A 15,519-nucleotide genomic window follows, 5' to 3' on the forward strand; every position below is an offset into this window, starting at 1 on the left:
GCTGTGCTCAGGTCCTGCTTGCAGGCTTCCCACATGCACCTGACTGGCTACTGTGGGGTCAGGATTCTAGTCTAGTTGGGCTGCTTGCCTGATCCAGAAGGTTCTTACGTTATTAACATAGAGGAAGCTGCCTTATACTGGAGTCAGACCTTTGGTCCATCTAGCACAGGTAGAAGCTGCACTGACTGCCACTGATTCTCCAGGGTTTTAGACAGGGAATCTATCTCTGCCCTGCTGGGAAACATCAGGCATTGAATTTGGGAGCTTCTGCAGGCAAACCAGTTGCTGTACCACTGAATTTGACCCTTCCCCATCTTAAGATGGCAGGACAGGGAGAACAATCAATCCAAAGCCCAAAGCTCTTTCTTCCGGAAAAAAAGAAGTTTTATTTTGAAATTTAAACAATTTACCTCCTATTGGAATAATGGAAGAAAAGTAAATTGATAATAAACCTTGCCCCTTGGTTTGTGAGCATATGAGGGGACTTTGTGTTCCACGACTTTCCCTGCCCCCCCAGTATACACCTAAACCACCTCTGGTATACTCCCCTGTATACCCACTTCTTGATGTTACCAATGTTAGATGCCCTTCCAGGGGGTATAGGATTGCCAGTGCCAGCACTTTTCAGTGAGTAAAGGATATCACATTACCAGTATATGTAGTTGGGAGTGCCAAGAAAGTACTAGTTGCAATGCACCACAGATAATGCAGTAGTCTGGTAAGGGCAGTCATCTGTTAGTGTGGTTAGAAATTGGCAGGTTAGAAATGGTTAGAAATGGTTAGAAATGCAGTTCAAGCTTGGTTTATCCAGACTGCACTCATGAATAGATTAATAAATAGATAAATAGTGCTCAGAACTCTTTCTTTCTATGTTTTTCTACTCCAGCCTGGTTTGGATGTACCACCTAACCATATTTTAGCATTATGAGAACAGGCCTGCTTGAATCCTAGCTCTTTCCCCTTTCCTCTCGCCCTCCAGCACAGCTGCAAAGAGGTGGCTGGAAATGCCCACTTCCTGATTTAGACTAAGTAGAATTTCCTGTTTCTCCCAAACTGGGAATTCCAGTCTGTCTGAAGCATGGTTTGTTGCAACAAACCAGCGTCAAACCATGGTTTGATCCCAGCTTCTTTCTATAAACCATCATTTCAATTACAGTAATCATGGTAGCACAGCTGTGTACTGTAACAATAAACCACAGCTAGCGTTAGACAAGAAACATATACTTCCAGTCTTCTTTTTGTGGATGAACTTGAGGAGGAGAGGGAATGGAGGATTGCACCAGTGCAGAACTCAAAAAGTCTCACTCATGTAATGCTAAACTATGTTTTAGTGCTATGTCTGAATAGTGCCACTGTTTCTGTCATCCTGTCTTTGCAGACAGTGGATTGCTGTTGCAAATAACAAGATGCCAGTCCCAGAAACCCCATGAAGGAGGAATAAGATCAACAGGCATGATATTTTTCCTTTTGATACTACTGTCCCAGAATTCAACTATATACACAGCATAAGGTTTGAAAGATTTAGCAAACTTTTGCACATTGTTCTCCCAAACTAGCAATTACATTCAGGCCATTTTTCCCATTGGGGAAATATTTTATATTTATGATTCCTCCTCCCTCAACCAATTGCTTAAATTTGGGGGGTGGAGGGGGAGTAGGGGCTTTGTGGTTATTCAGTGGAGCACAAATTGTTGTTCATACAGATGCACTGGCATGATTTTTGATTTGCAGGCTGCCACTGCCATTAATAACCTTCTAGGCTGTCAGGCTGTCATTCCTTGTTGCCGCAACAATTTGTTTCAAATATAGGGGCTGATTCATGAAGAATAAAAACAACAACACCACAGTTGTCTTATTTTACAGGAACCTCAAAATATTTATATTGGAAATGGGTGAAACATGCACAGACAACTTTTATCTTAAAGAATGTGATTGTTAAACACCAATCTCATTTTCACGTTAAAAGACGGGTAGAGTACAAACAGGAAATCTGAGTGGAAATGCATTGTGGAACCAGATTATTTCAGCAAATGTTTCACTCTACATTCTTTTTATGGCTGATGTGCCACTGAAATGATATAACTGATGTGCCTCATTACATGCACCATGTTACAAAAGGCATGGGGGACTACTCGAGAAATAAAAAAGATTAAAGCAAATTTTGGAGAAAGTTCATCTTGTTGACCTTAGAAGAGTTGCGTTTATTCCTGATATAGAATTTGACCATGTGATCAATCATTCAACATTTTCTACACTGTTTCCTTTGGCTTATAGATGTTCCAGTGTTTCTGACATGTGAAACCTGTCAGTGAATTTCAGAAGTGAAAGGAGTTGCAATACTGACTTACTTGGGAGTAAGGTAAAGGTACCCCTGCCCATACAGGCCAGTCTTGCCAGACTCTAGGGTTGTGCGCTCATCTCACTCTAGAGGCCGGGAGCCAGCGCTGTCCGCAGACACTTCTGGGTCACATGGCCAGCATGACAAGCTGCATCTGGCGAGCCAGCACAGCACACGGAACGCCGTTTACCTTCTCGCTGGTAAGCGGTCCCTCTAGGTTGGCAGGCGCTGGGACCGAACGACGGGAGCACACCCTGTGGCGGGGATTCGAACTGACGACCATGTGATCGGCAAGTCCTAGGTGCTGAGGTTTTACCCACAGCGCCACCCGCGTACTTGGGAGTAAGCTCCAGTAAATTCAGAGGGACTCACTTCTGAGGAGACATACACAGAATTACATCCTTAGCTTCCTCATTAAGGAGGAGAAAGGCTAGCTTTGAATTTCTCAAGTTCGAAAGGTTTTGGTCAAAGCCTGTTGGATCGCCTCTGAAATTTTTATTCACATTTCTCTCTGAACTTTTTCTCCTGCATTAGGGCCTGTGCACATTCAGTAGAATTCATTTGCCAGGTATTTTCTAACATCTCAGTAGTTTCAGATAAGCAAGTGGTTTCAGATAGTAACTAGGGGAAAAGAGTACTTAGGCTGTTGGACAAATTATATATAGCAATTTATACTAATGTTTTAAAGAGCTAAGTTCCTAATTGGCACTGTCTTTTATGGAATGAATATTTAAAATTTGGAAAACTTTGCTACCCAATCGCTAGCAACCAACCACCAAACCTGTCAATGCCATATATTTTCTTAATGTTTAATTAATAGAATACTATAGCAACAGGTTTTTCCCCTCTCTCTTTCTCTCTCCTTTTTTAATTTGATCTCCATGGCATTATAGGAACCTAAAACTTCCAGTAGGAATATATTCTCCCCCTTTTCTCTTGTCAGAAGAAATGTATATTCATTTTACACTCATGGAGGCAATTATGGGAACCACCAGTTGCTTATAGGAGTTAATCAAAATGATAACCTACAAGTTCTCAACTCCCAATGAGAGAGATACCGTTTGCCTCTAGCTGATGAATGCCACCTGAGCAGCAATGGCCTAATGGTTCTGACAATATGACGTTTTAACCAACCGCTAGCGTTAGAAAGCCTCTACTCATATCTCACACAGAAAAGACTCAACATTTCACAGTGCTAAGGACATGCCAAAGTGGGTTGGTTTTGGTGCAGTACTGTTAAATAGAGAACTGTGGAAATAGGCATCAGAATTTTTTTAGCAAATACCAGTTTCTCTAAACTTGCTTCCATTTGAGCGTCATGACCCTTTTGTAATATGGAGGAACTCTCCATCTTATTAGTCCTACCTGCATTTTAAAGCCTTCCCAGGTTATCACCTCAATGAGAGCTAGGACTCTGTAGTCAACAAGTGCAAGACCTGGCACTCCCAAGATAGCAGTCCTAGCATATCTTGAAAATGTCCATCCTCAAGTCTATTGGGGCAACTTTGGTTGGTTGGATTTTTTGGTAATGAAAAGAAAATTATAAGCATAGAGAATTCCTGGATGTTAAGATCCAGACATCTTGGGGCAAGTACTCTTTGGTGAGAGAAGCCCAGCAGAGATTTAAAATCACAAAATATGCAGCAAAGTAAAGCATGAAAAAATAGGCTGTTGGACCTTTAAAATATCTCCTTCTAAGTTGCTTCCAAAGTTTCCCTCTTCCCTTAGCATAGAAAGAGACCACACATTTGGTAAATTAAAATGGTTTACTTTTAACTCTTCAGAGTTATGTGCTTTTCCATGCGGCATTCAGAAAACACAGGCAGAAATACTTAGGTTCCAAAGTGGTGCATGTTTCTAAATTATTTGTATAGATACACAAAGATGGCTTTGTAGAAAAGCCATGTGGTCTGAGCTGGGAGCAATCAGCCTAGACCTCTTTACATGGTAGACTGAGGGAAACAATATACCTTCCTTCCTCCCTCCTAAGGTAAGGAGGAGTGACATAGCTAAGCCTGGCAGGACAGTTTACTCTATGGGATTAACCCCTTAATGCATTAATTAGACTTAAATATGTTGGTTATATGAGGCTGATTATCCCACAGCAGCTACAATCCACAGCCCAATCTTGATAAACCTCTATGTCTCAGATTCTCACATCACACTTATACTTGATGTGTAGACAAAAGAAATAGATAACCTAGGCTGGATCTAGACACATCAAAGAAGCGTTTCAGTTAAATGCATTGTAAATTTAAAAAGGGGAAACAGGTAGAGAAAAATGGAACTCCACAGCAACATCTGGTGGCACAGTGTTATGTCGCATATACAACACATATATATCACATATACATTGCTTTTTCTTTACTAATCTAGCTGAATCCATAGTACTGAAAGAAGAAACTGTCCCCTCTCACCTTACCTAATTTGATTTTATTGCTTGGGGTCATAAGACTATCCAATGAGTTTACATTTTCCACTGCATTAGTGAGAAAGGCAATATAAAAGATAAACCTAAAATTGTCATTTTATCACATCATTATTTTCTAAAAGTTTAAAAGCAAGTCATGTGGAGAAGAAGGAAAAAAACAAAACCTGAAGGCCGATTCTAAGGCCTGCATTTGATTCAGTGCCATAAACTTTGTAACTAGCAAGAACAGCACAGCTCTGAGACTTTATTAGATTCCTTATAAAGAAGCATAAAAGCCACCCACGCGAAGAAATTCTCAGTGGCTGTGCTATTATCCCAATTTCTTTATTAAATCCGAGGGCTCTCTATAAGGCTTCTGGCCAGGTTTTGACGTTGACATTCAGGATGTTTTAATTAAATGAGCATCCCAAAGGAGGGTTTTCATTGGGTGTGACATAAATCCAGGAGGATTTCACTGCTGCATTCTTCTAGCTGTGAGGAGAACGAGGTCAGTTAGCACAATTTCCTGTCCATGTTGAGTTTATCACACAGGGAATACATCTATGTTCTGCCACTGCCATGGCCTACAAAGAAGTTGGCCACAGTTTCATTTAGGCCATCCTGGCACCCTACAGATGGCTTTCTGCTCTGAAACAGATTTTACTAATTAGTTTCCAGTGATAAGTTTTCAATTACTCATTATTAATTGTTCCTCCAACACAGGCGCAAAGTCATGTTGTCCTTTTTATGAGAAGAGTGATGTAATAGCACTTGAATCCCAGTCAGTAAATAGGTTATCTTCCACTGGGAATCAATGGAATTATATAAGGAAGGAGGTGGTAGTTATGAAGTTCTTAGCTTATTGCCTGTTAAGGCCTGGCCTGCATTGGTGTTTTGTTCGTGTGTACAGAAGTGTTGCTCAAGCTAATATAATTGATCTAAGGATGAACTGTAAAACTCATTTCTCACAGCAACTCTACCTCTCACGGGCATTTGGGGTGAATGTGTGTAACTTTAAAGAGGGACACAGGCCCCTCCTCCAGAAAGGGAGGTATGAATCTGCCAATCTTGGTTTCTCCCAGTTTCTTATTTTTCAGTTTTAAATTAATGCTCCAGTTTCTCAGAAAGTTTCATTGGAGAAAAAAATTCCTCATGAAAATTTGTCAGCATTTGAGTCTGAATTTATCCGAATATGTGTACTGATATATGCAGTTTTGACAATATATGCATTTTGGCCACCAATTTTCCTTCACATAATGCATTTTCGGTATGTTATTTTCACTAATATATGCATTTTATGCACATTTCCCCTTAATATATGCATCTTGTATGCATTGTTTATTTGGATAATTGTGAATGTCAAAGGCTACACGGCTTTCAATTTTTGTATTGGCTCAATAAGCGTGATGGAAACAAAATTGAATGTCTTTTCCCCATTACTCCCAATGCCCCCTTATGCACACCAGCTTCACTTCAAACATTCTTTCCTTGAGAGAGAATGTCTGAATCACAGAATTGTAGAGATGGAAGGGACTTCAAGAGTCATGTTTAGCCTGGAGAAGAGGAGGTTAAGGGGTGATATGATAGCCATGGTCAAATATATAAAAGGATGTCACATAGAGGAGGGAGAAAGGTTGTTTTCTGCTGCTCCAGAGAAGCGGACACAGAGCAATGGATCCAAACTACAAGAAAGAAGATTCCACCTAAATATTAGGAAGAACTTCCTGACAGTAAGAGCTGTTCGACAGTGGAATTTGCTGCCAAGGAGTGTGGTGGTCTTCTTCTTTGGAGGTCTTTAAGCAGAGACTTGACAACCATATGTCAGGAGTGCTCTGATGGTGTTTCCTGCTTGGCAGGGGGTTGGACTCGATGGCCCTTGTGGTCTCTTCCAACTCTATGATTCTATGATCTAATCCAACCCCCTGCAATGCAGGAATCCTTTCCCTGTGTGGGCTGGAACCACCAATCTTCTGGTTAACTGACAGATGTGCTGACCTATTGCACCACCTTGTTAGTATTGTAATGTCTCATTCTCACATTGCATATTGTTGCGGGTTGCCTTTAATTACTTAAATGATGTATGAGTATGGGAACTATTTAAATGTCTCCTCCCTCTGCTCCTCTGCTGAAGAAGATGGATGTGAGAGTCGTCTTGTTGTTGTGTTATTTGCTTTATAAATTAAACCTTGGATGTTACTATTCCAACCACAGTTGCTTCTGCTGCATTCTGCTATAAAGGACTGAGTTTACTATCTGCAAACGGGCGTTTAATGCTCACACACCTGAGGGAAGGTGGATTCTAAAATGCCTCTAGTGTAATATGCCTAGTATCCTCCTCAAGACCAGGAACCCCGATAAGGTAGGATTCTCACTCACTGGGGAAGATTTGCATTGAGAATTCCTCTTCATTTCTTCAGAGTGAAGGATGATCTGGTGCTCGCATGCATGCAGAGATGTTCAGGGCAGGACTTGTGTGTTGGACTCTTCTTCACCCCAATTTTTTGCCCACATTTCTTCAGGCAAACACCTGAACTGGAGTTCTTCCTCACAATATATGCAGAAAAAGATTTTGGAGCCACTCCAATCATACCTATGCTGAGTATAACAGATATTTATCTATCTTTAAGATATCTGAGAGCCTTTGTGCAGCCCATGTCAAGCCAGAGTTAGAAGTCATGCCCTTAAATTAGATGGCCCTACCCCTAGAGTCTACAGAAATTTACTTTGAATATGATTTGCCAGAATATTGTTTTGAAATGTATTTCCTTTTCCTCACTGAAGATGAAGCCAGTTATAGCCCTTATGAAAATCATATCTCTAGACCTCAGATGATTATCTGTAATCAATAGCTATAGCATCATGATAATAAAATTGCAGTACTGACATCATTGCACTGTTGCTTAAACAATCCAGCCTTATTCAGAGCTAGTTATATCCATGTCTAATGGGTATAAATATTGATATTTTAATAAAGGTGGTCAAACCTTTTCACATGTAAAAGATAATCATTCAATGATAGCATATTTAATAGAAAACTGACAGAAGATTCCCAACCCATTTTTCTTCGCTCCTTTTTCATTTAAAATTATTGGCAAAATGAGATGCTGGTTTTTTGTTTATTTGTTGTGATGCTAGATTTTTAAAAATAAACACCCTAAAATTTCTGATTGTTATTGTTAATCATTGTAACACTCAAAAAGCTTATTTCCATTAATAATGATCTTAGGACACAAAATCTGGACTCTCTCAAGTCTTTGGTTTCCATTTCAAAGACGGAAAGTAATAGGAGTTTAAGGAAGTAAAAAAAAAAAGTCAACAGCCACTAGTAAAATAAAAGTTCTTTATTACATATCAGAACATCTAGGTTATTTTTTTATGAGCAGAACTCCACTTCCATTACTCTGGACAGCCAGTGAGTGAGTTTGAAAGAATCTGCAAAATCTCTTTCATATAATAGGCATTGAGAACAGGCTTGAGTTGATTTTTAAGTCCCAGTATGGCTTATTACTGAGCAAACATGCTTAGGATTGGGCTGCCTGGCTACAATTATGAACACAGATCACTTCCTTAGATCCCACTGAATCCCAGTGCCTAATTTTTCTAAGGCTGGGGGCCAATCACTTCAACCCCAATAGTTTCCTTGAAATATTATCCTCCATCAAAATAGATGCCCATTTTCTGCCACCTTTTGAAATGGAGATATCTCTATTTTTTAGAGGCTTATCTTACTTAAACTGACAAAGTGGCTGGGGGCTTTCCATCCTCCGCTTGGTGTGGTTTTTTTTTTTACTGAACAAAGTGGTGTCATAACTTTTCACCTGCCTCCAACAGTAAGCTGCAGTGATGGCATTGGCAGGGGCGGAGAAAGGGGGTGTGGTGGGGGCTGGTCGCCCTGGGTTTGACCACTGAGGAGGGTGACAAAATGCCAGGCGGCACTCACCGGGTGGTCTGCTGTGCACCTGAGCCACGCGTCTCTCCTAGGAGTGACATGGTGGCTTGGGTGCCCGCAGGCCAGATGTTGTTGCCCCCCCGGCGGTGTTTGCTGAGGCTGATGGGAATTCTAGTTCAGCAAGATCTGGAGGGCCACAATTTCCCCACATTTCTTTTAAAGCGATACCCCAGCCAGATGGGCAGGGTATAAATAATAAATTATTATTATTATTATTATTATTATTATTATTATTATTATTATTTATAATGTGTGTGTATTTAGGTATTTGGTGCAACGAATGTTTGCTTATGGGATTTAATAAAGTTACAACAATGATTAAATAAGAACAAGAAAAAAGCAGCCACAAATTGGGAAACCTTTAGCTCCCTTGTAAGGTTAAGTAAGGGAAGTGGTAACCCACACTTCCAAATGAAACAATAATAATAATCCCCCAACACTTTGTGGGGTGGGGGAAGTTTTCATTTCCCCTATGTCCACCAAGGGTCATTAAAAAATAATAATTCAAATCTCCACTAATGTTTTAACAATATACACAACTCTGAAGTTACATAGAGACCAAGCTGCTAAGGGCTTTGTAGGTTAAACTAACATTATGTTTTTGGATGTGTGGATGTATCCAAAGCAACCTATCTCTCTCTCTTTTTTATCAGATGAAGAAGCCGCATGCAGTCAGAGCAGCTGTCTTTCTTTGCAAATACCTTCTGTACGTGGGATTTTACTTTTTTTTCCTCTGCGATCTTCAGTTCAAAACAAGATAATCATACCCTAATTATAGCTTTGATCACTTCTCATTAAAGAAGACAAAAATGATTCTATGTAGGTCACTTGATGCATACGATGATCAAAACAGACACATATCATGATGATATCACTTTTAAAGGGACTGTGGTAGAAAATCTGCAGCTGCTTCAGGTATTGCCACTAATGGCTGATTATGTATATACTTGTAAATTATGTTTATTGCATTACAATTAGTCGGGCTAACAGTGCATAATAGCAATAAGGTCATTAAATATGTAAATAATAAATAATAGTAATATTACTGCCAACAAGTCAGGATGCTTGACAGCATCATGTACATTATTCAGTCAGCGACTATATTTCTTACGGTTTCAGTAGCTAGACACGGAACAGTGCCAGTCTGAAAAGGTAAATGTGAGGGGGGGGGGTCACTTGATTTCTAAAATGAGAAGCTCGGCGTGCTTGGGAGTTGTCCCTTTTGAGCAAAAAGCCCCTTGGGCTGCCCAAACACCTTTAGCTATCTGAGGCAAAGAACAAGATGGTGCCCCCACTCCCTGGTCTCCATACACAGACCAGACAGGCAACCAAGGCCTACTTAAACACTGGCAATGTCATGGATTTTCAAGGGATAGTCCTGGATTTACGGAAGCTGTCCCGGTTTCTGATTTGATCCAAGAATATCCCACTTTCCCTTAAAGGTAAAGGTACCCCTGACCGTTAGGTCCAGTCATGGACGACTCTGGGGTTGCGATGCTCATCTCGCTTTACTGGCCGAGGGAGCTAGTGTTTGTCCACAGTTTCTGGGTCATGTGGCCAGCATGACTAAGCCACTTCTGGTGAAACAGAGGAGTGCACAAAAACACTGCCCACCGGAGCGGTACCTATTTATCTACTTGCACTTTTATGTGCTTTTGAATTGCTAGGTGGACAGGAGATGGGACCGAGCAACTGGAGTTCACCCTGTCGCGGGGATTCGAACCACCGACCTTCCAATCGGCAAGCCCTAGGCTCTGTGGTTTAGACCACAGCACCACCCGCGTCCCTCCACTTTTCCTTAGGACGTCCCTATTTTCATCGGAGAAATGATGGAGGGTATGGAGTTATGTGACCCCCTGAGCCAAGGAGATAACTATACAACCTTTAGCAGATATCTGGTGGCAGTTCTGTATAGGGAAGGTTTGTTTGATGTTTAATGTTTTATTATGTTTTATATATGTTGGAAGCTACACAATACTGAGGAGATGAACCAATGGTTTCAGCATAAGGCAGCTTCCAAAGTTTCTATGAAGATCTCATGGATGAATTCTGGATATTACAGAAGAAATGGGAAAAGAAACCTCCCTCCCCCAGCATTCCTGGAGGTTCTTTACCTGCTTCTTTGTGATGATATGACTTGGCTTACAGATCACAGGGACAGTCCCACTATTGGGGGAAATGAGGCAACAACTGTAGGAAGTCACATCTGTATGGCCAACAGCAGTGGTGATGTGTTGGAGATGGGGAGCATCACCTCAGCTAAGATTTAAAGGTGAGATTTCCTCATTTGCACTTTTTGAAACAATACATACATGAACCGAAACACATCCATTTTGAATTTCATACTTCTGTGAATTTTTTCAAAGCAGTTTTTCAGCCAGGTAATGTGCTCAAGAATGCATATACTAGGGTAAAGTGTGCATAAAAATGCATACATTCATGAAAATAATATACAAACATTACAATATATTGAGGAGCATTGCTTGCAAAAATGTGCAAATTTGGCAAAGTTGCATGTAAAGATGTGGTAGATTAAAAGAAACTCACCCTTAATACTGCTTAAAAAAAAGTGGTGTGGAAATGTGGAGAACTCAGTTGGAAAAATGAGAAACTGAGGAAAACCAAAAATAACAAATCCACCCAACCATACGTACTAGTCCAGTTGGCTTTGGTATATCAAACAGTTGGTGGTGGTGGAGAGAAGAGCTTTTCTGTTGCCTCAGATAACAAAATTTCTTGGTCTGACCGTGCTTCGTACCTTCTTAAGGTTTGGCCTATGGTGCTGTAAACGATCTGTGAAAGTTTCCAGAATGACTGAGATTTGTGCATTTATACCAGGCCAAAACAGCAAAATTCTCTGACCCTGTTCCTTCGCTCCTGTGTGTCCTGAATGAATGATCTTTGTCATTTCAGACCTCAGTGATTGTGGTGCTACAAGTCTTTCACCTTTAAAGATCAGATCATCAATAATTGTTAGTTCCTCATGGAATGGCTAGAGCTCTATCACTGTGGCAGACACAAACATTTTTCTTTTGGCCAACCAGCAATTATAGTTTCCAGCCATGTGACCAATAGGGAGGCACGGTTTTAGCAGTGAGAAGAACTATCTGGAAAATGCCTTTAAGAAACTTTTAGAAGAACATGAAGCCCTCTAACTTTTGCCGCTTGTGATTATTTCTCCCAGCACACTCTTGCTCTAATCCTCATTTATGCCATCGCACCTGGCATAGCAACCTGAGTTTGAATAAATTACCTGTAGTTCAATGATTATCTACACTTTCTATCTATGCCAGGCTTATTATTTCCTGGCCTATAATATTAGCTACAAATATTGTGGCCACATGTCAGATTAGCAGAGCAGTAGCCAATGTGGTGCCCCCTCAAATGTTAGGGACAACAGCTACCATCATCCCTTACCTTGGCTGTGCTACCTTGTTGGGTACCCCAGGACTATCACGTTTATTGTGTCATGTACTCTCATAAAGAATAAAGAGATGAGAAATATGAAGTGGAGATGGCGAACCCACATAAACATTTGTCTCAGGCACACTGAAGGATATTGTGGTCAGGGAGCTGAAGGCAAAGTAAGCAGGCATAAAGGTGCAGAGTGCCTGAGAGTGGCTTGGTCTTCATTAAAGCAACATACTCGGACTGAAGTCCAGAGCTAAGATTCAAGAAACTATTGGCCACAGTTAGATACCCTGCAAGTGTCCCGGAAAAGCCAGGACATCCTGTTTTTCCCTGCGAGAGCACGGTGGCCATTTGGGACATTGTGATGTCATGTGATATTGCAACAAGATCTTTCCCCCCGAAAGCACTTTTTGGGGGCTATAATCTTGCCCCAAAACATGTATTTTTCAGCACCTTGAGAGCACAGTGCCCCCCGCCCCAGCACATCTTCCAGGCTCCATGATCTTGCACAGGTTGCTCGGGAGCATGGATGGGAAGACATGCATCCCAGTTTTGGGACCCAACATTTTGGAGGGTTTGATGTTATCACTTGGCAAGTCCTGAACTAGAAGCTGTAGCACGATCTGCTGGACATCTGCAGAAACTCAGCAGACGGCAAACAGCACCTTTCCTACATGCTTCACCTCCTCTCCATTTTATCCTCACAACAGCCCTGTGAGGTAGGTTAGGCTGACAGAGGGTGACTGGTCCAAAGTCAGCCATTGGGCTTCAAGAGACTGAATGGGAATTTGAGCCGTGGCCTCCCAGATCTACTCTCTAACTACTATACCACCCAGGCTCTCTGTAACTGGACTGAATAGCATTTTTCAGGTCATGGGCTACATTCCCTTCTGGAGGCCTTTTATGCTCCCCAAGCCACTACTGATTAATATGGCACCAGTTCCTACCAAAACTCTTAAATGGCTAAACTGAACAGATCCTATGCAAGGGAATGATCAGATGCAAACTGGACATTAAGGTTGCGGTCTTATACACACAAGTTAAGTCCCACTGAAATCAGTGGAGCTTCCTTCTTAGTGGACATGGATATGAATACACTGTAAGGCTACAGTGCCAAAACTACTTGCTAGAGCACAAGTCCCATTGAACTTGGTGGGACTTGCACTGCTAAGGCTTTATCCTATGTACTTGGGAGTAACCCCCATTGAACCCAGTGGTGCTGTGTAATTGTGGTTCATTAATATAGGTTGGATTTTAAGTTGTCCATTCTCTGTGGTGAACAGAAAAGGCCTTCCATGCACTATTTGCAGTCCGTATTTTTTTCCTGAAATTCCAGTTTTTGACCCTATAGTGGACCTCAGTCTATGTGCTTCTGCGCTGTCACCTTCTCCCCCCCCAAAAAACCTAGTGAAATATGAAGGTGTTACAGAATGCTTCTTTTCCTGCCCTCTATGGACTAACGTGGCTACTCTTCTGGAAATTTTTTTAGCTACAGTACAGTATTTCACAGGAAGAAATCACTTCTTGTCTATTGAGATTGCAAAATGTACATGATTGCTTTCAAAGGTTTATGGTCACACTGCATAAACTTTAGTGGTTGGTTCAGTGTGACAGAAGGGATCACAGCCTTCTAACTGCAAATGAATCTTTCCATAAGAAGGATGCAGTGATGATGCATGGTTTCTGAAGAGGATGATGATCTTGGGTATATGCATATATAGGGATCTATCCTTTCCTGCCCCAGGATATAAAGTTTATAGGAGGTTGCAGGCTGGATTAGAAGAATCAAAAGTCTGTTGCTCTAAGAGCATTCAGAGGGTTAGAAAAAGGACCTGTTATGATGTAACAACTTGCAGTTGTTTGACTGTTGGGACTATAATCCACTATATTTGCATAGAAATATATTATGTAGTCAGCTAGCAAGCCACAATGGCTCCTGTAAGCTGAAGTTCTGTTCTGTACATTTTGAGAAAGGTATTGCTGTTGGCATCCAAACTAACAGCAGGTCCACCTTTGTCTGCAGAAACAGATTGTTGGAGATTGATACAAAGCAGACCATCATTTCAGCTTCCTTTTTCCATTTTCTCTTGCATTTCCTTGTGTGTAATACAGCTACTCATGAACACACACACACACACACCCCAAGCTGTGTCTGTAGTAGGCTGTTTTTAAATCTCCAAGCTCTGTGAATAAAATATCTATTGAAAATGGAAGCTTATGATGCAGACCAGCTGCAATTCTGGTCCTGTGTGCGATCAGGATATTAATAATTGTAGTTTGACGTGCTTGGAGTGAGGGGCAGCCTGGACCATTGGAAGCTTGGAGACAACTTTCCAGGCAGCACCATTGTCAGGGCAGGCATTTGGTTAGTAGAGCTTTGGGAGCTAGTGTCTTTTCACCTAACCTTGGGCTGCCATTACATCCTTGAATGAAGACTTGAAGTACTGGTGCTAGTGTGGAAAAGGTTGGTGGCTTGTTCTTCTTCTCTGAATAGCATACTCCCATGACACAGCAGAACAGGGGTTGGGAGTCTTGGACCTGTATGTGGGTCGCTGTAGGATTCTCTCTCTCTCTCTCTCTCTCTCTCTCTCTCTCTCTCTCTCTCTCCCCTCTGGCCCTCACAACTCTCCTCAGGCCATACACCTTGCTTGCCCTGCTTTGCCTCCCAAATGACTGGAACGTGTTTGGCCTGACTGGAAGGTGTCCTTGAATTCTGAGAATGCCTCTTGCTAGCTTCTGTGGAGAGATGGTGTGCAGAAACAAACCTACTTTACAAAGTTAAACATGTGCATTTGTTCCTCAGCTCACGTTTGCCTCTAGCCTTGCCCACCAGCAGCACAAGGTCTTCAGAAGTTTGCCCACAAAAGAATGTGGCCCTCAGACTGAGAAGGGATCCCTGCCTGTTTAGTAAAAAATGTTTGAAAAAACTCCTGAGTTCCAAAAGTCTGAATGCCAAGTGGTATGGGCAGCTGCTGTTCAAGAGACATCTGCACACAAAGGCCCTGTGGGTGCATGAAGCATTTTTCCCAGTTCCTGATTGGAGAAATTAAGCAAATGCAAATGTTGGTTCCTCTTTTATATAGTTCATATGTGAATATTTGCAGAATGCAGTTTATGAGGACCAAATTTTTCCTGTTACCACATTCCAAAGGAAAACTCATTTCTGAGCAGGGCTGTTTGATCCTCAAAGTATGAAGAGGTTCAGATAATTACAGGTATTTGACCAATGTTGCTCAGATGCCTCTGTTCCTGGATGAATCTGTAACTAATGCTATGTGATAGAAATATTTCACATTATTCTTCTGTTTGCCAGCTTGCAATGTCATTCCAGATGGCAAATACAAAAATAGCATGGGGGAGGGGGGAAGTCTCTCAAAATGCAGACTCTAAATGGATTCTGTAGACTTTCCA

The sequence above is a fragment of the Podarcis gaigeae genome (genome assembly GCF_964106915.1).
Source record: "Podarcis gaigeae genome assembly, chromosome: 7".
In the NCBI taxonomy this organism is placed as follows: domain Eukaryota; kingdom Metazoa; phylum Chordata; class Lepidosauria; order Squamata; family Lacertidae; genus Podarcis; species Podarcis gaigeae.